Source organism: Camelus dromedarius, chromosome 8, assembly GCF_036321535.1.
Source record: "Camelus dromedarius isolate mCamDro1 chromosome 8, mCamDro1.pat, whole genome shotgun sequence".
Classification (NCBI taxonomy): domain Eukaryota; kingdom Metazoa; phylum Chordata; class Mammalia; order Artiodactyla; family Camelidae; genus Camelus; species Camelus dromedarius.
In genome coordinates, this window is record NC_087443.1 from 51510160 (window position 1) to 51536326 (window position 26167).

The 26167-nt window shown below is 42.4% G+C and overlaps 1 protein-coding gene across 3 annotated transcripts in view; it reads left to right on the forward strand.

Annotated features, from left to right (window-relative positions):
- PCGF5 (polycomb group ring finger 5) overlaps nt 1–26167 on the forward strand; it is a 116926-nt gene that overhangs the window by 1306 nt on the left and 89453 nt on the right. Inside the window, exon 1 of one of the 3 annotated variants that reach the window (XM_031461377.2) lies at nt 15204–15796. The exons of the other annotated variants lie outside the window; for them this stretch is intronic. The gene's annotated coding sequence lies outside the window, so the exon portion shown is untranslated. Of the gene's footprint in view, nt 1–15203; nt 15797–26167 lie in introns of those variants that run through there. 3 annotated transcript variants of the gene reach the window in all.

The window sequence follows — 26167 nt, forward strand, 5'->3', positions numbered from 1 at the left end:
GAAGGGTTACAAAATTCCACCTGGCTGCGTTAATGAGTCGGTGGAGGAGCGCTGATTCGCTGCAGGGTTGGGTCCTCTCTCATTCAGAATCTGGATGGCGTCGAGTGAGGTATTGGGCTCTGAAGGAATCCTTCTAGTAATTGCCTCTACTTAAGTACCGCTAAAGTAATTAGCAAAAACTTTGAAAGTTAGTGGATCTTAAAAGAAAAATAAGTGGCTCCTAAGTAGAGGAGTCCAACTTAAAGGTTTAGGTTTTGGGGTTTGTTGTTTTATGGTTTTTTTTTTTTTTTTCTTGAGCCGAATCCTAAAAGAAATCTAACTTGACATTAATTCAGAACTTTTGACCACTGCGACCACCCTCAAAGACCAACTTGGCTCATTCCCACCACACCCCACGCTTGTAGGATTAAGAGTAAAGTTTTCTCATCGTTTAGGACCCATCTCAGATGGCATCTCCTCAGCAAGGCCTTTCATCCCTCACCCCAGGGACCACCACCCGCAATCCTATTTTATTTTCTTCATAGCTCTAAATTGTCATCTGGAGTGATTTTTGGGGGGGGGGTGTCCTTTAAATCCTGTCTCTCTGCACTAGAAGGTAAGCTCCATTGTGGCAGGAATCTTTGCCTGATTTGTTCCATTGCCATAACTCTAGCACCTAGATCAGTGCCTGGCCTATTAGGCACTCAGGATTTGTTGACTAGTGAATGAATGCATTCCTTTTCCCTGATTTCTTCATGAAACTTTGTCAGTTGAAATTCATTGCCAGGTGTGGACAAAGCACTAAGACGTTACAGTTCTATTTTTTTTCTTCCAGTTTTCTTTTGATTGATTTACTTCCTCCTCTGTGCTGTTAACTTATAGCGCAACATGGGTTTGAGCATCATATCCTAAGATGCTGAGCAGAAAGAAAGATAAGGCAAGTGGAGCCTTGTCAACGGAAGGTGTGTTACTGTATAAGTTAATGGGTGATAAAAATATTATCTGTGCTAATTGAAAAAATGTAGGATATTGAAAGGGAATCGGCAAAATCAGATTCCCGTGGTATTGTTTCCACTCATATTTGAAATACTGATATTTCTATATTCCTCTGTCCCCACTTCCTGCACACCAACCTCAAATTTAGCTGCAGTTTTAGAAGGTCCATAGTAGGTAGCACGTAATATGAAGTGTTCATTTAGCTAAATGAATACAAGATTTACATCTCTGCTTTGTTGTTGTTAATGTTGATAACTCCGCAGAAGAATAGATGGAAGGAGTAGATAGAATCATTAAGTTCAATGTAAAAATTAAGTTAAAACTGTAATATATCAGTGGTATAATGGAAGAAGGATTTGAATGTAGTGCTTCATACTGCCTCCTTCGAGGACAAACTTTAATGAACTTTTTTATTATATATAAATAACAAACTTCAGAGGCATATTAGTCGGCTGTAAACCTGTAGGAATATTTTCAGAACTCAGTACTTCTCAACTCTCTGTTAAAGAAGAGTGAGTTTTCAACAGTTCCCTTTCCATAATAGTAGCCGTGATCACTTTCAGAAGCATGATCTCAAGAGTAAGCTCAGATATAATACAGTTTTAAAGCTAAAAGCGATCTTCAAATTGCTTGGCATAGTTTATTCCTTCTTATCCCTCCCTTTATTGAGGAAACTTAAGGCACAGTGAAATGACTTGCCCAGTATGCAGGGCTGGGATTAGAACCAAGCGTCCCGACTTCTTGTTGGAAATCCTCAAATTAGCCAGAGCTCCCATAGCTGGGGGACGAGTGGTTCCTGTCTTGAGTAATCCGTGGTCTGCCTCTTGCCGGTGAGCTCTCAGACAGTAAAATTATGTTTTATTCAGCTTTGTGCCCTTCCATGTGCCTTGGGCATCTTGGGGTTTGACAAATACATGTTGGGTGTTGTTGGACAAATTTATTTTAAGTTGAAAATATATCTGAGAATTGAAAAAGCAGGAAAACATATCTTTTCCAGGCTGAAGAAGTCTTTTGAGAAGAAAGAATGTTGGCAGTAATTAGCCTTAGAACTTTTATAGTAATGAAGCTGTTGTTTAATTTTCATGCTTCAAAAACTTCAGCTACAATGGCTTACACCTTATAGGTATGCATGCTTGCTTAGTTGGCACAACTATTGCCTGAAGAAACAGTTGCAGGCTGTTGCAGGACGTCTGGTAGGTCTTGCCTTTGGCACAGTATCCAGTTAGACAAGCCTAGATATTACAGCTAGACAGAATTGGGGCTGAAGCTCAGGTCTGCCCCTAACAAACAGGGCTCCCTGTAGCAAGGTACTTTAATTTTTTTGAGCATCCTCTTGTCTCTGAGTGGGGGTGATACCACCTACCTTGAAGGACTGCTGTGAGACTGGGATAATGTATACGCAGTGCCGCATGTACACAAGGCCCTTCATAAATGGCAACTTTTATGTTATGACTTCTGATTTATGTGACCAGGGGAGCAGCTTAATTTCTCAAAGCTTCTTTTTTTCCCAACTGGAGAATTCATGATTACCATGGGAGGAGGGGAATTGAATGATCCCTAAGATCTTGTCTAACTGTGTAGTTTAAGGAACTGATAAAGAATACACAGTTCTACAGTTTTAGTTTAAGTGAAAAGATACATGTGTACATTCTTGATCTACCAAGAGCAACTGCAGAAATCGTTAATTTCTGGGCCTTCCTAAGCATTTGGCATGATTAGCTTTGATGATATTAAGTACATTTTCATTATTTTATATGCTTTGAATGATGGATACAAAGTTAACCTGACTGTTTCAACCTCTCATTCAGCTTCCTGTACATAAGGCAGTAGGAGGAGGGTATGGGTTACTCAGACATACCCAGCCTTTCTTTAAGAGGCTTAGGGGGCATGTAGGGAGCGTAAGACAGATAACCAAAGGCCTTAGCACATGGAGGGACTGTTACAGAGGCAGAAAGTAAGTGCTTTGTGATTACAGAAGAGGAAAACACTATCAGCTGCCAGATATGAGGGGGTCAGCCTGCACTCAGACTTGAAGGAAGGAATATCTGAGCATATCCAGGGATGCAGAGGAATATGGTTAAGCTGGGGGGTGAGGAGTCTTGAGGCAGGAAAGTGGGATGGCAGACTGCATGGCAGAGTTAGGACCATATTGTGAGCATCTTGAACACTGGGCTAAGGAGTCCGGTTAGTAGGCAGTAGATAACTATCAAAGGTAGTTTGAGTCGGGGAATGATGTGATTAAAGCTGTGCTTTACAAGGATTAATCTGTACTGTGGAAGCCATGGATAATCCCAGTTAGAAAGCTATTAAAATGGTTTCCAGACAAGAGGCAGTGAGAACCTAAATTATGACTGGGGGCAGTGGGGTTCGGTGAGACACTATAGAAACAGTAAATGCAACAGGACTTGTTGGCTAATTGGATGAGAGAATTGAGGGGGAAGTCCAAGACTGGAGCTGAGTGATGTTGGATGGTGATAGCAGAAATTGAAATAGTTAGGAAGGGCCACTGGTAAAGCACCATAAGTAGTATGCAGTCAGTAAATATTTGTCTAATTAATCGGCGTGATTATAAGTTTGATTTGGATATAATAATTTCTTTGTGCCTGTGGACCATCCAAATGGATGGGAGCCATTAAAAACAGAGATGCATTTGCAAGCATTCTTAGGGAAGGTGGGTAGTGAAGCACCGAGAAGGGTTCGGAGTGTGAGTGAGGAGAAGAAAAGGCCAGGGAGGAGCATGGAAAAACCATATTCATGGGCTTGGAGGGAGACAGACTGGGGCTGACAGGATGCAAAGAAGAAAGAAGCAGAAAGAGAACAAGGAAAAGATAGGGAGAGAGGGGAGGAAGGAGAATTTGGAGAGGACAAGTAGGGTAGAGGGGCTGAGATTGAACACTGGGAAAAGGTCATGAGATTTGTTCATGAGACCATTGCTAATAGCCTTTGAGGATCAGGGTCACTGGGCAGTGGAGACAGAAGTCAGCCAGGTACCCGTGAGGCACCTGAGTGGGAAGAAAGTGCAGAGAGTGAGTGCAGACTAGGGCTGGACCGTGAAAATCGGAGAGGACAATAACTTGAGGTGATGAGAGTGCAGTGAAACACTCTTTAAACGAAGCCATGAGAAAAGCCCAAGAGTATTGTGGGTAGAGTGGTGGTCATTGGAGCAGGAGAGACTGATGATCAGGAGAGGGAGTGGGGGGCGGTGGATGCACCAGGCCCTCATCAGGAAGAAGGGATAGGAGCTCGATAGGGTGACCATACATCCGATTGCCCAGGATGGTCTCTGGTCACACGTGTTACCCCAATAAGTGGGACAATGTTTGGACAAATATTACAGATATTTGGACAAGTAATGACTGTTTTGATTCTAAAACAAAGTCCTGTTTTGAGTAATAAATCATTTGATCATGACAAAGGTCGTTAGTTATTCATGGAAAAACAAGTGTGACATGGAGGGGAAAAGATTAAATGAACCAAAAAGAAACTGAGATTTAGAGAGTAAAGTTGGAAGCTGGGAGGGAGTGTGACTGCATTTGAAATAGGTTAGTTCCCCCTTTTTAAGAAAGAAAGAAGAACAGAGGAGGCCAGTTTATTTGCTGAGTATGTTGAGAGTGAGAGGTAAAGTTGGGAGATGGAGGAGGGGGAAAGGTTTGGAGTAGCTGTGGGAGCCAAAGGTGATGAGGGCCTGACAGATTGCTCAGGGGCCATAGCCTGGTGAGAGGGCGAACCTTCCCTGTATTTATGACTTTCTCCAGCAATCCTCAGAAAATTGGAAGTGGAGATGGTGTGAGTATCATTGAAACTGCCAGCTCCATATGGGTCCTGGGTTGAGTAGGAAGGCAAGTGAAACTAGAGTGTTGATGGGCCGGGAGGATAAGTGAGAATGAGATTAGAATGTGTGGTGGCTGGTTCAGCTGAACGAAGGAAAGGGAGAAATGCAGATGTGGAGGGGGAGTCCTGGGGCCAGTGCTTAAGGGCTTTGGGGACTTTTAGAGTATCTGTCTTACCATGATGGAGGGATCAGAAATGAGCAACAATGTAAATTCAGAGTGTGGCTGAACTAGAGGAGGGTGAAGTGACTCAAGCATGAGGTGGAAGCTCACTGACCTTCAGGAATTATGGGGACAGGATGTCAGATGATTATAGACCAATGTCAGGATCTGTTTAAAAAATTCTGGAAAACATTTATTAAAGCCTTTCTGAGCCTTTAGTCTGTAGAGTTGGAGAGGACCTTAAAGAGAGGGAAGATGGAGAAGCTAAAGTCTTTTAAAGGCTTTCGAAGAAGATTTGAGACCTGCCCCAGATCACAGACATATGTGGCAGAGCTGGCTCTGGAAAGAAGCAGAATCCCTCAATCTCAGTTCAATATTGCCCCCTAAGGCAGAAGAACCAATTAAAGGATCCAGTGAACAAAGTCTTGGAATGCTTCCTCGCTGTTCAGCTTGCCCTCTGCTCTTAGAGCACCAGTGTTGGCAGGCACGGAACCCCACTGAGGAGAGCTATGGGGTCGGGTCCACGTGCTCTGACTTCTACCTGAAGGGCAGGTGATGGTGTCTTTGAGGAGGACCCATGGAAAGCACCAGTTCTTCCACAATAATGAAAAAAATAAATAAGAATCAGCAGATGGACAAAATATTAACTTTGTTATTGAAGACCAGACTGGGAGACACAGCGTGCTGTGAAGCCCAGAATGGTCTTGTGCACCCTCCACACATGAGGCTAGACTTCGAAACAGCCTACTGGATGGAAAGTTTGAGGCTGCAGAGCAGAAATACCCAGGTTTCTGCCTTTCACTGTTCAGGCAAAGAGAAAGAGTCCAAACCTTTCATGCCTACTACCTTTCATAGAAAAACTCCATCCATTTGTGAACTGAGAAACAGAGCCATGGCTGTCACGCACCAACCACATAACTTGCTCCACCTCTATGGGGAGATAATGGTGTAGGGCAAGAAGACAGCAGTGGGTCGGGAATAGCCCTCCCTTGGAAACCCTGGGCATGGGAGAGAGGCGTTTGGTCCTCTGGCATGTAAGGTTATAGACCACTCATAACTTTCCTGTTTGCACTGGAGTTTAACTTCTGAGGCAGCAGGTGCATTATTATGTTGACTAGAAGTGAGTGAAATGACTCAGAATGGTTTACACATAGGTCCATAGTTAATCTATTTCATAGCCATGCCTCGTGGCTCTCCTTCCTCGCTGGGGATCTCGGGAAACTCACAGATGTCGCAGCAGAGACCACCAGCTTTGATATCCTATTTTTCAATTCAGAACTTTGGAAAAGTAGAAAGTTCTTTCTCCTCCTAAAATACTTCAGGAACCCTTCATTGGCCATACAACACTTGGAATTTGTCCTGATTCTGTCACTACCAGTGACCTTACTAATTCATTGTTACATGCCTCAGTTTCCTCATCTGCAGCATGGGAGAAAATAACGCCTGTTCTGTTCCCAGGTATTTGATGTGAAAGCTCTTTGCAAATAAATAGTGTCATGCGAATGTAAGGTATCAGTATTACCATATGGGATACAAGGTACGTTTTGAGGTTTAAGAACTTTTTTAAATTAAAGTGTTTCAAATAAAATAACTAAGATGACTACTGAAATTTGGTGGGACTCACTCTGGTAGGCACTTCAGGTAAATCGTGATGAGTTTCTCCCTTTCTCCGTCTCCGTGTCTGGCCAAGTGAGATTAAAGCACAGTGTTTCATGACAAATGAAAATTTTGCCTTTTTATCTATTTCTCTTTTAACTGTTAAAAGGTCTTTTTTTAACTATAAAATATAACACGTATATAACTTTTGAAATGTAAATGTATAGTCCAATGAATTATTTAGAAAGTGAACATCCATGTAGCTACCTTCCAGCTCAAGAAATAGGACAGTTTCATTCCTCCCCACCCCCATAGGAATCCTTTTTCTTTGTTAGATGCTTGGTTTTCTTTTCAGGGAAGTTACGAGTAGTAGTAGGAGGCAATTATGAATATTGACAGATCCAAAATATGTGCTCCTTTGAGTGGAATTAGAGCAAAGGAGTAATATTAGTGTTTTACTCTGTAGTTATTTCTTATTTCTATAACTATGAATATAGTGTTTTGGACAAGTCCTGGGTTTTCAGCCTTAAAGATCAAAATCTTCTGGCTGAGTTTCCAGATTTGTGTCCTTTGAATAGGACTGAAAGAGTTGTGATCCTTTGGATGTTAGAAAACTTCTCATGCCTAATTTTTTTTTTTAATGTTCTGATCATCCCTCTTTTGCCTGTTTTTAGAAATGAAACAGCTAAGATTCTAGTATTGATGATGACTTTGCACAGTAATCAAAGGTCGTCTTGGAAATACTTAACCATTATCGAGGCAAATACCTTTCAGCTCAGGCTACCATAGGCTAAATTTGAAGTGGTAAGAAAGAGTCAGTGAAAACAGCTTTATTGCATGAAAGAAAAAAAAAATTGTGTTTTCCTTAATTATGATCTTCTAGTGTTCTAAATTCTACCATCTTTTAAGAATTAATGAGTCAATAAATCAGAAGTCTTTTGTGGTATCCAGAAAAGGAGTCTCTTAAATAATAATAATAAATTTATGATTAAAACAGACAATGATGATAAATACTAAAATAATCAGGAAAGTATCTTAGCTAGTCAAGTGTGTCTATAAAAACAGAAAAACTGTGAGTATTTCAAAAATTGATAAAGGCTCATCTTTAGGGGGCAGTTTCTATGGTTGTAAGATTGAGTAATTGGAACCTCATTTGAGAATTTGGTGGACTGAACGTGTGTTTCCTGTCAGTCCCTCCTGAAGTACCACTGTAGTGATGGTAAACATAAGGTAGGAGACACCCACAAATTTTTGGAGGGTGAAAAGCAGACAGACCTGTGGCGACTGATTTGGGATAGTAGAGAACATTGATCCCTCAGTGCCCTTCAGGGAGGTTGGGAATAGATACTGGGAAGAAGCAGCCAGTTCATCCCCCAGAACCCGAGAAAGGCTCTGGAATTGGAGGCTTTGGAGTGGGGCATGGGACTGAAAATAAGGGACTGAACGTCTGTAAAAGGATCTAGACCCTCAGTTCACTTCCCTCATCCCTTAGAGCAAGATGAAGTCCTTATCAGAGACTGGATATTTTTTCTCTGGAGAAATTGAAGTAAACTAACAGTTAGGGGTACTAGGCAAAAAAGAGGGTAAAAGTGAAATGTTCGACTGAAAACAGAGGAATTTAATGAAATTATGCGTAACCAAACAGAGAGACCTGATGCTTTTTTTAAGCCACCCTCAATCCTAGGATAGCTGGGTAATTACTAACCCAGGCAGGATATTGAAGGACTCTTCTCTGGACAAAATGAACAGCCCTAAAGAAAAGACCTGCAGATACTGATATTTGCAGTCCCACAATGAGAAAACTTACCACCCATTCTTCCTACAGTGAAGCCACTAGTCAGTAACCCCACTCCTTCTCTTTTATGAACAGGGAACTTGCATCCAGCTTTTTAGTGCCTTACTCTTAAATATAAACAGATAGCCAGTGAATATAAGACATTTGAAGAAAGCATTCAAAAATAAGAGGGCAGGAACCAGAACAAATGAGAACAAAAATCATGGGGGAAACAGAAATGCAAAGAGAAGAAGAAAAATGAGAGTAATCAAAACCAATCCAGCTATAATTAATGAAATAAGAACAAGGCTGTAAAAAAGTAATAATCAGAGAATAAGAAATGGGTGTTAGAAATTAAAAGAAAGATGATAAAAAAAAATCATTGGAAGGATCAGAACATAAAGTAGAAATAAAAGCAAAAAAGTAGAAAAAGGAGGGGAAAAATAGAGTTGGAGCATCAGCTGAACAAACATCATGTCACACTGATAAGAGTTCCAGAAAGAGACTGCAGGGGAAAGGAAAGGAAATTAGTAACGACATAATGCAAGCTATTTCCCCAGAACTGGAAGACGTATGTTTGTAGATTAAAAGAGTTCGCAAACTAGCCAGGCAAATGCATGAGAAAAAAAAAAAAAAAGCCACACAATCAATGTGTAAGACATATCACTATAAAATTTCAAAATATTAAGGAAATGGGAATAAGCTAAATCTTGGCAGGGTTAAAAACAGATCACATACAAAAAGATTGGAAATTGGAATGTCATCTAAAGAACAATGGATGAATTCTTCCAGAATTCTGAAGACAATCTAGAATTTCAGATACAAACTATCAACTGGGAGATACAATAAAAAGACATTTTGTGGGTGTGAAAGTTCTCAAAAATTTATTCTCTATGCATGTTTTTACAGGAAGCTACTGGATGGTGTATTTTAGCAAAATGTGGGCATAAACCAAGAAAGAATAATATATGGGATTCTAGAAACAGTCTAACAAAGGAGAAAAGCAAAAGAAAATTATAGGATGACAGTAGTGCCACAGACCTAGAGAGAAGCCAGTCCAGATCAGAAGAGGAGGAGGGTCTGCTCCAGGAGGGAATTCCCAAATGAAAGCAAAACTGATAGATGATCTGATACATCTGACAAGATTAGAATATTCCTCAGCAGGCTTTCCAGTTCCTGTGGAGCATTTTGGATGAATTATTGACTCAAAAAACCTAGTCAGTGGGGAAAAAAGGGCCAATTATAAACTCCAGAAAAATTAAATAGCTGTACAAGAAGAGAGACACAGTGCAGTTCACTCAGCAGATAACAGTATTTACATAGGTCATAATAATATAAATCACTGATACGCTGAGTGTAAGATTAAGCTGCTATAACAGTGACTCCACAGGACTGTGACTTAACAAAGAAATGTGTTTTTACTATGTGTGACAGTTGAAGGATGAGCATTTCAAGTGGGTTGATGTTGCTGCCCCATGCAGCTATTCAGGAACCCAGGCTCCTTCCATCTTGTTGCTCTCCCATCCTCCAAGGCATTTTTCTGATCAGCGTGTGTGGTTGAAACTGGTGGCAGCATGTCTGCATTCCAGCTCATGATAAAGGGAGAGAGCAATGAGGGGCAGAGGTTTAAGGTTCAAGCTTGCAAGTGGCACACGTCACCTTCACCCATATTCCAGTGGCAAAATTTAATCACATGGCCACACCTCAGAACAGTTATTCAACATATTTAACAACTGGTAGCCCTGACACTGACCCATCAGAACATAGGTCTGCTGTTGCGTCGGAGCTGCTATGGAAGCTCCCTCCTGTATCAAACCCTAGCCCTTTGTTTGGGTTATGGGGGATGGAGACAGGAGAGGGTCCCTAGAAGGAGTTTAGAGAAGCTCAGGTAGCAGCGATTTACTAGCCAATGTGGAAGTATTTTAATAGCGATGGGTGCAATGCACTAAAACACACAGACTATTAACCCTGACCACACATGACTGAAAAAGAGGCTGGGAAAAATTGTTGACATAACTATATCTTAGAAGACTGGAAGAGTGGTAAGCTAGTGCATAAGAGGACATCAGTAATTATATTAATTACTGAATTAAAGTCAAAAATGAATCAAGAAATATCAGTATATGCATACTGTTTAGGAATATAAAACTAAATATCTAAAGAGATAGTTAAGTATTTTTAAAGCAGTTTACCTTTGGGAAGTGGGTTTAGAGGTGAGTGGAGATGTGAAACAGATTACTGCTGTGTTTTCATTTTAAGCCTGGTACTGTTTGAGTTTTTAAGTAATTGCATAGGTTATATCGATAAAAATAAAATTAGCAGGAAAAAAAAGTAATGCAGTGCTAATAAGTAGATTAGAGAATGATTTACATAGATCCAGAACTGTAAAAATATACATTATAAGTTAAATGTTTCGGAGTTAGAATCCTCCCTCACAACTGGGATTTATCACTGTCTCAGAATCATTTGTGCACACTTAAAAAACAAATTCAAATGGCTCCATCTCAAGATTCTAACTTACTTGGCTTTGGGTTGGGCCCCAGGGAGTCAGTAATTTGTAAAAGAACCCAGCTGCTTCTGATGTATGGCTAGGACTGTAAGAGGGACCCTCTCCTGTCCCCATTCCCTATAATTTGGCAAACAAGGGGCTAACAGCTGATGAGGGGTGCAGGGGGCTTCCAGAGCAGCTCCCGCTCTGCAGCTGACCTGCGTTCCCATGTGGTTTAAATGCCTTTGCTTCTGCTGCTCGTGTTTCTTGTCTTCTTCCTGTCCTCTCTCACTGCTTCTGCTTCAAGTCCAATCTTCTCTGTCTCTCGGTTCTGAACTAATGTGATCTATCTGGGGTCAGAAGAGTAGGAGGAGAGAAAGGAGAGACATGGGAGAGGTCATTTGGATGGCCATTCATAGTGCGAATGGCTGTACAGAGAGCCAATATTTGTTTCCTTTTGTTTTGTAGAAACTTCTTAAATACATGGCCTTGTCTTGAATTTCCAGTGAAGTAATTTTAGAGCTCAAGTGCAAGTAAATTTGAACTTAATGACATTTTGTTATTTCTTTACCTTCAGTGTTGCCTCCTGAGGCTGAATCAGCTGCACCCTCAGGTTGCCCCCAAGGTTCTTTTATCTCCCCCGGGTTTTGCGCCCGACACGCCCAGCTGTGGTCTACCAGGCATTCACCAACAGCAGCATTTCCATTCCGCACCTAGAATCACCAGCAGTGTTCACTGCTGCCTAGTTTTCTGTGAGGGGATTCTTAGAAAGAAGATTAACAAGCAAGAGATTTAGGAATATGAGAATTGTATAATTTCCCAAGGTTAGAGGTGTTGTTGAATTAGACTTTGACTATGGAGATTTTGTGTACCTTAAAGGAGAAATGTTTGTTGTGTGGATAAGAGAAACATTTTAGACCTCAGGGAAAAACTTCTCTTAAAGAAAAACAAAACTAGCTTTAAATTTTCTTAAATATCAACAATTACAGATACAGTTAGTTTCCTTGGCACTTTTCCCCAGTCCCATTCCCTGCCTCCCTGGATTCAGCAGCTCTGGTGAATCCGGCGCCAGTGATCTGCTTGTAACTGTTTAACGTCAAGCCAGTGCCCTGCGCCACACAGTGCGAGGGCTGGCCTCTAGCACTGTGCTCAGTGTAGGAGGAGCTGTCCTGGCTGGTTTCTGAGGGATTACTTTACAGTTAATACGTTTATATAGCAGGGCCAAATTGTGATCTCTAAGGTGAGGGATTGATCCGTCCATCAGTAAGTCTGATTCAGAGCTTGCCCCCCTTGTGCAAGTCTCTTCTAGGTCAGTGCTTCTCAGACCTCAGTGTACACGCAAATCACTCGGGATGGCATTACACTGCAGATTCTAATTCAGCTGATCTCAGATGGAGCCTGAGGTTCTGCATTTCTAATAAGCTCCCAGGGGCTGCTGCTGGTCCTCAGACCACGCTTAGAGAAGCAGGGTTCTGGCTCCTGGTTCTCAACTGTGGTTGCTCTGTAGAGTCACCTGGGGGCTTCTAGGACCTGTCGTTGGGATTCTGATATAGTTGGTCTAGGGAGGGGCCCAAACATTCTATGTGTGTGTGTGTGTGTGTGTGTGTGTGTGTGTGTGTATTTTTTTTTAACTTCCCAAGTAATAATACTGTGCAGATAGGATTTAGAACCACTGTTATAAGCTCTGCACGCTTTTGCTGTGACTCATAGGTAAAGATCTTCATGTGTGGATTTTGTAGCAATCTGGGAAGCACCTTAAATAACCTTTATGATACAGATATACCTTATTTATGGATACGTTCCATGGAGAAGGGGTTCCTCTTGGACTGCTTGTGTCCTGGAGGTGAGGTGCAGGTGGCTATCAGAGAGGCATACCTAAGAAGAAAAAACAGTGTTTTCTTTGAAACTCAGATGTCACCTAATATAGGAAGGATATTTAAAGTGATGAACAAATACAAAGTTGGTATGTCCTTTTTCAGGGGAACGTTCTGTTTTCTACATCCTTTCAGTAAGAGAGCATGGGGAAACTATGTTATGAACTTCGATGCTTTATGTTTTCTCCAGAGAAGGCTATAAATTTACTTTCTATGTATATGTTTACCTATAAATATATGTGCTTGCAAAGTTTCAGCATAGCCAGAATTCTAGTACTTTTCCTTTGCCAAGTATTTAGAAAAATTTACAGTATCTCCTGTGCATTTACTTTTAGGTTTTAACTTGTCTTAAAAAATTGAGGACTTACCATCCTGGTAAAATGACAGTTATTCTCAGGCTCTCGCAATGCTAGTGGCAACTGATGGTTTGATTTGCTCAAAAATCATAGGCCTTAGCTCAGTTCAAATGTTAATTGCTTTGTTATTATTGTAAGGATGGTCCTAGAAGCAGATGATACAATTATATATATATTAAAATTATGTTAATTACAATTTCTTGGAAACAATAAGCATTAAAACCAGTGGATTAAAATTAATTATAATTGTGCTGCTAAGAAATTAGAATCCTCTGTTCCACCTCCCTACCATTCAATCATAAAAAAGGGCTTTGATTTTATTTCCTTAACATTAGTTTGTCTATTTCATGGCCACTGACTTCAGCCAGATTCTCATTATTTCTCATTCATGTTAATTTCCTTACTGGACCTCGCTCCCTCCAGTCTCCCTTCCAGCCCTTCTGCCAGAGTCCAGAGTCCTCTATGGTGGAGGAAAATCTAGGACTCTCCCCTGTCTCAGGATAAAGGCCAAATCTCCAGAGTGTCATGTAGAGCCTTCTGACCTGGCCTTACGTTTTCTCCACCCTCATCACCTGTCACTTCCTTAGACAACCTTTATTCATTCCTTAGGTGAGACTGAGGATTGAGGAGGAAATATTGGAGACTTAAAAGAAGGTAATGATGTGGAAGAGCAGTTTAGGAGAGAGGGAGAGTAGGTGGCACCTAGGGACACGAACTGTGACTGCTGGGCAGCAGTGACGGTCTCTGGAGGTAGGTGAGGATGGACGTAGGGTGAAACCAGCCCTGGCTGCAGGGGTACAGGTGTGGAGAAGGTGGGCCTTGCATCCTGCCTGTTGCCTGGCTAGGCCAGTCCACTTCTTGTCTCTACTTTCGCACATGCTGGGTCCTCCATCTAAAACACTTACCTTGTCTCTGCCTGGGAAAAACATCTCTTCTCTTAAGAAACCCCATTGGTCGTTTCCTCCTCTTTCCAGACATTCTCCTTTAGCCCCACATTTGGTCATCTCCCTCCATTCTGTCCCTGCTGTTCCATTGGCCAATGGTTGTTACTGCACTCACCACGCCATGGCAAGGATCTGTCAGACTTGTCTCTACGAGACCAGGCACAAGGGCAGGGAGGCGATCTTTTGATGTCCAGCTCATATCACAGTGCCTGGCACGTGTATTAAGTGCTGGCTGAATCAACACAAGATTTCTCTGTAAAGTGATGTACTTGCTGGATTGGAGGTCATTTAAAAAGTGAGTTCCACTTGGTAGTACATGACATGAAAAATTGTATTGCTTTAATTTTTAGTCTGATCTCCCCAGCCAAATATCCAAGTTAACAAAATCTTTCCAAATATACGCGTATATGTACATGTGTATATACATACATACATACTTGTCTACAGGAAAATGGAGGAAAGTTAAAGAGATCAAAGAGCATGAATAAATACTGAATATCTGGGGCGACAGACGTCACTGAGGCCTGCACAGTGCACATGGTTTCTCTGTTCTCTTCCAGATGGGCCTCCTGGACTAGTAGGAAACAGGTTAAAACCTTAAGGAACATGTGAGCCAGTATTGAACACATCTGTATTTTCAAATCGTGTTGAAGTTATGAAGATAAAAACACAGTTTTGAAAAAGTTTTTCCCAATCACGTAGAAATATATGGAGATTTTAACTGCCGAAACAATCTCATAGTGTTTACAAATGAATAAAGCCCAGAGAGAAATTAAGGGATACATTTTTTTCAGAGATGACTATTTCACATTTTTTCTCAGGAGTGAAGGGACTTCAGTTCTGTCATGATGTGTCATTAAAGGGCTGTGGTGTCAGACAGTCTTCCTCACCTCTCTAAGCTTTAGTTTCCCCATGTATAAAATAGGAGGTTTGGTCTGAATTATTACCAAGGTCATTTTGAATCATCTGTGATTCTGGAAAGTTATGAAACAGCCTGTAACCATGGTGAGGAAAGTTGATTGGTGACTCCAAAAATAGACTTATTTTCTCCTTCTGCATAACACTGATGCTGTCCCATTGAGTAAGTCACTCTGTGTATATTGCCTTAATAAACCAATTTCTTGATTTTTTTCTTATTGCTAAGTGCTCAAAAGTGAATGAAAGATTGCCTTAAGAAGTACCAAACAAATAGCTCTTGTCTCTTGTTTCAAATATAGAACTGAATTGTTGTGCTCTTTTGCATTACTGTTGTAGGTATTCAGAAAGCAGAAGGTGGTGATTTGGTAAATATAGAAACTATTTCGCATCAGTTCCTGCTGTCTTTTGTGTTTGTGTGAGACCCCATTCAAAATGTGTCTTGTTCTTCCCTTAAAATATGCTTTCCTTCATTTTTGCCTTTCTGCTGGTGAAAAGTCTATATCTATAAATACTTAGGTTTTGTCAAGATCCTTAGGTATCAGTTATTTTTCTCTATTAACGTACGAGTAATCTAGTCAGAAATCATTATGTTTTATCCCTAAGCCCTTTGATGTGTGCCACCATCAGCCTGTCCTCAATGCAGTGATGTCCTAAGGGTCATCCTTGAATCACTCTGAGGTTACAAGGTCCACGGCCACACGATGCCCCTACGGGACTAGCCATGTCTGGAGCACTGCACCTGAAATGAGACGTCTGGACCTCATTGAGCCAAGCACAGTGCTGAGAGGCAGTCTCCCTGTCTGTGAGCATCCCTGCTGGATCCCACTCTTTGAAGCAGAGAATGAGCTCATTGAATGAACATCTTAAATGCCTAGAGAGGTAACGGAAATTTAATTTTCATTTTCTTTATTCTGTAAGAATATATATTCAAAGTATCACATCCTTAACTAACTGAGATTACACAAGTCACTTACCCTCTCGGAGCCTTAGTTTCCTCCTCTATGAGGTTTGGATTTGATTTCTACAATGACTTTGGCCTCAATTTTTTTTTTTTCTTTATACCTTTGTCATACTCTCTCCAGCCCTGAACTGACTGATGGCAGTCAGTAGTCTTAAACTTCAGCAAGTCTCAGTTCCTTCTCATGCTTCTTCCTCAGACCAGCGTGGTTCATTTTTCCACCCCACAGGCATTTGTAGAGATTGTTTAAAAGCACTTATGACAATTTTAGTAATTTATTTTGCTGTTCATTTTGAGACCAGATGAACTCAACAACTCAAGTTTGTTTTGTTTGTGTGCCTGGATAATAGCATAAAAATAAAGCATTCTTATTTCTGCAGAAATAGCAAGTGCTTTTTTTTTTCCAGCAAGCATAACTGTCTTTATTGATAAGAATTAAGCTAGTTAGCTACTATTGACTTCAGCTATGGGGTAATAGTAAGAGAGCAGTCCTTTGGTATTTACCCATATTCTTCATCACCAATCAAGATCTTTGTTCTATTAAGTGTTTTCAAACTGCTGAAACTAAAAAGTCTGTGGAAATGGGGTTAGAGAATGTTTTAGGACAGGATAAGTTTGTTTATTCATTCAAGAAATACTCGCTGAGTACCTTCCAGCTAGTCTTTGGATTATCAGTGAAGAGAACAAAGATCCTTGACCCAGGGGAGTTTTTTCCTGGCAGGGGAAGACAGACAGTAATCAATAAGCATAATAAATATTTGTCATATGGTTTGTTATAAGGTGGTCGGATCTGTGGAAAAATGAAAAGTTGAGCAAGAAAAGGAGATGAAAGGTGACGGGGAGTGGAGAGCTGGACTGCTGTGTGAATGCCGTGGTCAGGAGAGGAGGTGTGGTGTGCAGACACTCTCCCAGAATGTACACCTCTAATCCCTAGAACCTGTAAATAGGTTAAGGTCTGTGGCAAAGGGTCTTTCCAGCTTTAATTAAAATATAGAGATCATCCTGGATTATCCAGGTGGCCCCATCAGATCAGTAGGACCTTAAAAGCAGAGTAAGTGGTTTGAGTCAGAGAGATGTGACTGAATTTGGAGCAATTCAAATGTAGGAGAGACTTAACCTGCCGTTGCTGGAGAGGGGCCATGTGGAAAGTATGAGAAGGAAGGAGATCAGCCTTGAGGAGCAAAGACCAGCAAGGAAACGCGACCTCAGTCCTACAGCCGCAAGAACTTGAATCTGGCCAAAAATCTGAATGAGCCTGGAAGCAGACTTATCCCCAGAGCCCCCCAAGACAAATGCAGCCCAGCTGACACCTTGGTCTTGGCCTTGTGAGACTGAGCAGTGGACCAGCAGAACCATGCTGTACTCAGACTTCTGACCTACAGAACTAGGAGGTTATAAATAGGTGTTGTCTTCTCATGGCAGTAGTAGAAAACTAGCACAGGGGATGAAGACGATAGCCAGGACTATCAGGGCAAGAGCATTTCAGCGAAGAGGACAAGGAGAGCCAGGTACTAGAGTGAGGTCCGCCTGGGGCATCAGAGGGACAGCAAGTGGCCGGCGTGGCTGGAGTGGAGACAGGCAAGGGATGAGTAGGAGGAGGTCAGAAAGGCAACTGGGGTGGAGGATGGAGACCATAGGGGGCCTTGGCTCTTATTCCCGGTGGCCTAGGGAGTTCTTGCAGCATTTTGATGAGAAAAGCAATATGATTTGACTTAATTTTTAAAGGATCATGCTGGCTGCTCTGAGAATAGACTGTAGGGGAGAAGCTGGAGATGAGTTAGGAAGCGACAGCAGAAATCCCAGTATGAGAGGGTGGTGGCTTCTACCAGTGGTAGTGAGATGATAAGTGGTCAGATTCTGGATATGTTCTGATTATAACGTCTACTTCTTTGTGATTTAGATATGAGATATGTGAGAGAGGAGAGTCAACGGCGATTCTGTAGTTTGGTGCCTGAACAACTGGAAAGATGCTGTTGCCATCAACTGAGACGTAGAAAGCGGTGGGTGGCGATCTGTGGTGGGGGCAGAACTGGAATTTAGTTTGACATAGCGAGTATGACAACTGCTAGATTTTCCCTTTGCAGATGGAAAGTGTGGTAGGCAGAATAATGATCCCCAAAGATGTCCATGTCCTAATCTCCAGATCTTGTGACTATGTCCCCTTAGGTAGCAAGAGGGACTTTGCAAATATGATTAAGTTAAGGACCTTGAGGTGGAGAGATTATCCTGGATTATCTGGGTGAGCCATTAAAGTGGAGAACCATTCAGAGGGAGATGTGACTTGGGAAGAATGGTCAGAGAGATGTGGTATTGTTGGCTTTGAAGACAGAGGAAGGGGGCAACAGGCCGAGGGAAGTAGGTGGCCTCCAGAAGCTGGAAGTGGCAGAGAAACCCATCTTCCTCAAGAGTCTTGAGAAAGGAACACAGCCCTGCCAATATCTAATTTTACTCCAGTGAAATCCATGCCTGAGCTGCAGAATTATGAGATAATAAATTAGAGCTGTCTTAAGTCACTAGATTTGTGGTAACTTGTTACAACAACTGTAGAAAACTAATACACAGAGTAAGCAGCTGGACATGAGTCTGGAGGTGAGGAAAGAGAGGTCTGAAAGCATTGGGATGGAATCTAAAGCTGTGGGGCTGAACGAGACCACTGACAGGACCAGCAGAGACAGAGAAGAGGACGGACATGGGCCCACCGTTGGCACTCAGCGACGGAAGGTCAGGGAGAAGGAGGGACTAGCAAAGCACACCGAGAGTGATGCCCCAGGGAGATGAGGGCAAACAAAGAGAGGGTGGTGGCCTGGAGTGGGCAGGTGAAGCAAGCACGTCAAGGAAGAGGGAGTGATTGCTTGTGAAACCTGCTGCTGACGGGTTAAGTACGATTAAGAAGATTCGCTGTGAAGGGAAAGGGAGCAAAGAAAAGGAGCAGCCACTTTCAGGAAAAGTGGGGTCAAGAGAACTTTGTTTTCATTTTTTTAAAGTGCCATTAAGTACGTGTTCGTATGCTGACAGGCGCCCTTCCCTGAGAGCAAGAGTTGACGGCAACAGATGAGAGAGGAGCTGGGTGTGTCCTCGGGCAGGCAGGAAGGATGGTGTGTGGGGGGGCATGAGTTGGCGCCTCCTTTGGGAGGAGAGTGGTGAGTTCACTGTGGTGCCTATAGGAAAGGCGGAGTGGAGAGTGGGTGAATGTGGGGGGAGTGTGTGGGCAGCCCATTCTGATGCCTCCATTCTCTCAGTGGAATAGGAAGCAGATGAGAACGAGGATGGGGAAGGTGGTTTGAGGGATTTAACAAACAAGGGCCATGTAGTAAGATCGCCTGACAGCATGAAAGCCCATTAGAAATTTGTGATCATGATTTGGAAGGAGTAAAGGCCACCACGCACTTTTGAGAAAAGTGCTTCCTAATACTAAATACCTCCTCCCTCAAAAAAAAAAAAAAAGCGCCAAATATTAAAGGAATATGTGAAGTGAAATTATGCAAGGAAGCCCAGTATTTCCTTATTTTCTTATCATTTCTATTACTGCCTACATTACTAGAAGATAACTTGCCTTATAGGGTTATTAATACTCCTAAATTGTTGACTATAAATCATATTTTGCCAAATCAAATTTAAATGTTGTCTGGATTGATCAGAAAACATAAGTATTGTGAAAAGACACCTAAACTAATTTTTAAAAAAAGACTTTCTTGATCATAAACTATTGGTATGTTGGAAACTTTTACATATGGAAAGGTTGCATTTCCTTGTACTAGTGAATTTCAAAGTTTTTTTGCACTCAAAAGGCACCCCTGAGAATCACCCAGGTCAGTGATTTTAAAGGGGATTCTCCATCCTGACGGAGAGGGAACTGGTATAGTTTGTAAATGCTCCTCCTTTCCACTTCTTCCCTCTGGCCCTGAGAATGGCCAGCCTGTTGCACCCAGGAAGACAGTAGTTCTGAATCCTACTCATTTAAACCTCATTATTGAGCATCTCATAGACCCTGCCATTCAGTGTGTTTAGTGAGTGAATTCCATGCACGTAAAACCTCCCAAGCTGCCGATGCTTCTGTGTGTTTCCCTGCAGTGAAGCATCCAGTTTTTAGAAATTAGAAACAGATTTCTAATCTTAGGTATCTAGGTGCCTAAAAGAGTGAACAAATAATGATTTGTTGTTTTGGCCTCACAGCACTGATTTAAACAGCTTCAGAGGAGGAAGAAACATTATTCACTTTGTCTGGACTCATATTGCCATTTAGCAAAGAGTTCTTCAAATTCTTCTCAAGATGATCCATTCATTCAATAAATGCTGATCCTCTACAAAGGGCCAGACTCTGGGGGAATCTACAGCAGTGAACAGAACAGACAAAAGTTATCCCCCCTTATTGGGGCTTATGTTCTAATAGGTTGAGACAGTCAATAAATATGTAACATGTATAATTTGTGAGATGGTGAGAAATGCTGTGGAGGGAAATCAATCCAGAGAAGGGAAATGAAAGAGCCGGGTTATGTTAACCTGCCCCGTGATGTTCCTGGGGCTTTTTCCATCTTCCCCAGGTAGAAGCCAGAGCCCTTCAGTGGCCCAGAAGGCCCTCGGTGACCCAGCGCCTCCTCTCCCTGACCTCAGCCCCTCCCAGTTCTCAGCCACGCTGGCCTCCTCGCTGTTCTTTGGGTATCTGCATCATTCCGCTCATGACATGTTGATCTCTCTCCATGTAGCCACCTTCCTTCAGATAACCATAAGACCCGGTCCTCATCTCTTTTTGGTCTTTGCCCAGACTTTGCCTTCTCAGTGGTACCTTTCCTGACCACCTTAATTTAAATCACTCTCCTAACCCATCCCTGGCACTCTTTCCTCTCCAGGAGGTCACCTCCCAGCATAGGAGGTGACCAGATGCCACTGGTTGGGCATAGCCACAAATGGAGCAGTATCACTGGCTTCCTCTCCAGGCGGCAGCTCTGCCTGCAGGTTGGAGAGCCATCTCTGTCCTTCAGTGTTGTTGGAAGAGTTTCAGGAAAGGCCCTGCCGAGTGGCAGCACCGTGGGGCTCTCCCCAGCCTCGGGAGCCAGATTGACCCTGAGCTTAGTCAGTGAGAGTCCCCAGGATGGTGTTTGCCTTGCTCACGCCGTGGGGGAGCACCTCTCATAGGCTGGATGGGTCTGAAGTGGAGGGCCCCCTTTCAGATGGTCATTTCTGCCCCAGGGGTTTTGACTGAGTGTGTTTGGCGTGTCGAAGCTGCTACTTCTCCATGGTGGGGCCATTCTCGTTTTCCTTCTCTGGGAGAGACTCTTTTTGCTTGCCCTCTGTGACCGCCTCATCTGAGTTCTCAGCTTTCAGTTTCAGCGACTGTGCTGACCTTTTCTGTATTTCTTGTTTTTGTTCAGAAACCGAAACTGCATCTCATACATAACTGGTCTGTATCTGCCTCATTCTTGTCTTATTAAAAACTCACTTTTTCCCCTTCTGTCTCTACCACTTCCTGGTCTTACGGCGTTCAAAGGAACATCCCTGCTTTCACAGGCCAAGTTCCAGAGTCTGTGACTTTCATGACATCATAAATAAAATTTAAAATGCAACCGTCACAGGGTAGGTCCCCTGGGAAGCAGGCTGTGAGGTGGAGTTGAGTGTTCAGGGTGTTTACCTGCCCTTCAGAGGGTGAGAAGGGAGGAAGGGCAGAAGAAGAACTTGAGCTGTGGTGCAGGCCCAGCGGCCACCTTGGTGGCCCCACAGGAGCTCTGGGGCTGGAGTGGCTCTTGGGCTGAGATGACCTGGCCCTTCCACCCCAGCATCCCTCCATCAGTGCGTGTGGGCGACCCTGGGAAAGTGCGTGACCTTGGGCAAGAGGATCTCTGCAGCAGAGGCCACCCCCACAGCGGCCAGCAGCACCTCCACAAGTACAGCCAGAGAGATCCCACTGACAAGCGTCTGGTCTGTGCTGCCTGGCTGCCTCCACATCCCCAAGCTTTGACCCCAAGATATGATACGGTGTTCCAGCTAAGAAGAAGCCTTCATCATCAGTTTTAATTTGATGTTGAAATGTGCTTTCCTTCATAGAAAGCAAAGGATACTAAAGGCAATAGAGATCCTCCGTCCAGCCCTCTTGTTTAACAGATGGAGAAACAGGGTCAGAAAGAGAGGAAATCTCTGGTTTCTTCAGAAACAGATCCCAAGACTAGGATGTGAGAGTAAGTGGTTTGTCTGAGAGGTTCTCCCTGACATGTCAGCAGTGAAGTGGACCAGTGGGACAGGGCAGAGAAAGAAGCCTTAAATAAAGGTGCATTTTCAAGAGAATTACTACTCTGGGTACTTGGAGCTCAGTCCCTTGAGGGAACTGGGAGAAACAGTCCACACAGTGGAGAGTCATCCTCCCCAAAGGGCAAGGAAGCCGTGATGTTTGCCCAGCAGCTTACCCCCTCCATCCTTGACTGAGGACTGTATTCTGGGGCCACTGGCCGCCCTGCACTGCCAGCTCCCTCTCTGAGTGGCCCAGCCTGCTCCCAGAGCCTCAGTGGCAGCAGACGGTTCACAGAAGGCTGCCTGCAGCATGTGGAGCTGAGGCTTGAGGACGAGGAGGAGGGCTGGGGGACAATGACAGCGTCTTCTACAGGGCATTGCCCCAAATGGGACGAGAACTCAGGTGTCCTGACTGCCAGCCAGGACTCCACACTGACTGTTGATCATCTTCCTCTACTGTGTCCAAACCAAATCTAGGGAATCTGGTGAGGGGAGTGAGGCTGTAGAAAGCACAGGGGATGCAGTCCCTCTTTTTGAAAAACAGTCTAATGGGAGGGCCAAACCCACATACATGTACAAAAAGGACACAAGAGAAGATTTCATGAGTGTTCCCATCAGTGCATGTGGATGCTGTGGTACTGAAAGCTTGCGATGCATGTGTCAGTGCTGAGGTGCTGTCATAAAGGGCTCCTCCAGAAGGAAAGGGGCTTTGTGTTTTGTCTCTGAGAGACTGAGTCTGGAACAGTATCTCAGTGGAGATTTTGAACATGAATTAATGTGGCCTGAGAGGCAGGATGGCGTGCTGGTTAAGAGCCAGATGCCTTTCGAGAGGACCATCCAATCTTCCATCCTGCTTCCATCACTCCGTGGCCATTGGTCAGTGGGCTCCTCTGTGAAATAGAACCATAGTAGACTCTAATTCACAGGGGTACGGAGTGCAGTCAGTGAAGGAGTTGATGTAAAAACATTTAACGAGAGCCTGCCATGTAGAAGGAGTTGGGTCAACATCAGCAGCAGTCATGATGATTGTCGACGGAGGAGAATGGGAAGGTAAGGTCATGTGGGAGAAGGATTAGGGCATGAGATTGGAGAAGCAGGAGAAATGCTATGAAGTACGCCTTCTGGGATGCCGGGGAAGTGATGGGGGAAGCTTTCTGAAGTTGAGAAGGGCTGCCCACTCTGCCCAAGTTCTCATGGGAGCTTAGGTCCCATCAAAGTGAAAGTTTATGGGGAAACCCAATATGTAAAAAATATAAACAAAGTTACTCGTTTGAAGGTAGAGTGGGGAACCAGGGTCCCATCTCCTCCCCTCTCACAGCCCCAAGGGAATTCTGAGAAACCCCAAAGCTGCAAGAACAAAAACAATTTCTACAGAAAGATGTTTGAAAAGCTACTGTAACACCTCATTTGTTCTGTATTGAGTTTGTTTTCCAGAAAAACGTGTTTTTAGAAACTCATCTTGAATGAAATTTTGCTTTAGTGTGTTACTTTTTTGCCTTCTTAACAAGGCTGAATGAAAACCTTTTAATCTGTTCTTGATGATTTTTGATTATAGTAATGAACATTTAGCTATGGGTCTGTGCTTTAATGTGGTGATTTCCAACTTCAGAGGTTCTGAAGAGTTAGGACTGTTTACTTGCACTGTGCTTTTCAAATTGTTACAAGAAGCCTCGTGGCATCAAGGGAAGTTCTGGACTTGGGAGCCAGGCTGTCTGGGTTTGCGTCCCAGCCTTGAACCTTATTAGCACTGTGACCTTGGGCAAGTCCTTAACCTCTCTTTGCCTCAATTTCTTCTTCTGTAAATTGGGAATAATAATCATACTTACCTGATAGGGTTATTGTGAGAGATAAATAGGTGTTTATATGTTCGTTGTTTAGACTAATGCCTGCATATAAAAAGTATCATAGAAGTGTTGTTATTGTTGTTGCTATTAATGCATCTGTTTTTACAATTCTTCTGTCTTCTCCTTTGATGTAACATAGTGATTTAAGCTATGGGCTTTGAAGTTAAATAACCTAGATTTGAGTCCTACCCCCATTGTGATCTTGAGGAAGTTAATTTAATTCTCTGTGATTTGGTTTATTCATCTGAAAAGTGGGGCTAACAATACAAACTATTCGCAGGATTGCCATGAGGATTAAATAGGATAAAATGTGGGAAGCTCTTAGCACAGTGTCTGGCGCACTGCAGCCGTCATTATTATAAATTATTAAGGCTCTAAATGGGGGCACTGTGACTGTAATGTAATTTAGAGCCAGAGGGTTTTGTTTCGTTTTGTTTTGTTGTTTTGTGTTTTCACTATATTGACCCCTTAGAAAGAAGCCTTTTAGAAAGTTCCTTCTTGTTACTTAACTGGTTTTTGTTTAGAAGAGTTGTTAACTTATTGATCTTAAATAATAAACATTTTCAGTGTGCTTCTTAACATTTGGAACGAGGGGTGGATAGGTGGAGGGATTAACCATTTATGCTCCGTAATATGATGCTTATAGTCAAATTCTGACTCAGAACTTTTAGATGTATTTGTGTTGAAAGAGTTTTGTTTTATGTTTTTGTTGTTGTTGTTGTTGTTAAAAGGTTGACATGATTAGTATTCATACAAGGGGATATTTTTAAAGTGAGATAAACAGTAAAGAAATGTGTTGGTGGAAATGACTAGAAGCAACTCAAGGTAGGCAGTAAATATTCTCGTATAGAGGAAGAGAGGCTAAACTTGATAAAAAAAAAGCAGACAAGCAAATAAATGGTGATTTTGCAGCCTTGGTGGAGGGTGGGGTGGGGGAGGATGTTCGTCTACCAGCCACCAGTTCACTTTTACTCCATTACAAAACAAGGACTTTCTTAGACCTTGATAATAGACAGATGATTTCAAACGCTGCAGAATGCTGGCTGTGCTTCATCCAGGGCCTTACCAAGTTACAAGAACAGTTCTCATAAAGACACAGCATAATCCTTTATATTCTCTTATTAGTCCTCTGTATCAAACCGTTTTATTCTCTGCAGCATTTTTGTTTTGTTTTGTTTTTAAATCTCTGTTTGAAAATTACCAAAACGGAGAATAAATTGATATGAAGTGGTAGAGCCATGTCTGTCCAGGCAAACCTTTCATTCTCGGAAGACTTAAATGACAAACATGAGAACCCAGAAAATGCCAAGAGTGGTGGCCCAGAGAATAAAACCAGTTGGCTGTACATAGCAGAAGCTCCCCAACTCCCAATTCATTATTAGTCTGTTCTTTTTCTCTCGCTTCCTCAAACGCCTTCTCCCTTAAACTTTCTCAGTTTCTTTTTCTGAAAATGACTACTTCCCTGTTGATTTGATGCTGTGTAGGTCATCAAGTTCAAGAAATGTAATAAATTGCCTTTGGGCACAATGTTGAGGGTTTCCTCAGTATTCAAGTTTTAGCTCCTTTCTCACAAAATGCCAGAAATGAAGATTTTTCTTAAAATTCAAACTGTGTGGCTATATTTAAGTTGAACATATCTATCTGTCTAAAATATCTAGTAAATTTGTAATTTTATCTACATAAACAAGTCTTAAAATCTTTTCTGGGTGAGTCAAATTTTATGTAACATGTGATACAGGTTTAGGACCCTAGTCCTTCTAGTCCAGTGAGATCACATCTGTAAATATAATTGTGTTTAAACCATTGAATGTATTTCTGTCTCTCATTAGAGTCACTAAGTTGGGGGAAAATCTTCATTTCTTTGATTCTCCACATCATCCTTCCTTGAGCACAGTTGCTCCCAAATATCTTGAAAGGATACTATTGAATTAATTTCCTTTTTTCTGAGTTTCCGAATTATGAGAAATGTTTAATCTCTATGCACTTGGCTCAGCTCAGCTAACAGGGAGCAGATACCCGCCACTCCTCCCCAAATCAGTCTTGGCAGCCTGAAATCCCTCGTAAACTGTCTGTGAGTGACAACAGACCTGCAGTCCCAGATATCAATTTTACAGGTGACATGGTTGTACTCTGAAGTTCATTTATAAACTAATTGTTTTGAACCAAACTCAAGGTATATTTTTGCCTCTAGAAACAGTGTTATTAATATTATAAATGATGGCTTTCCCA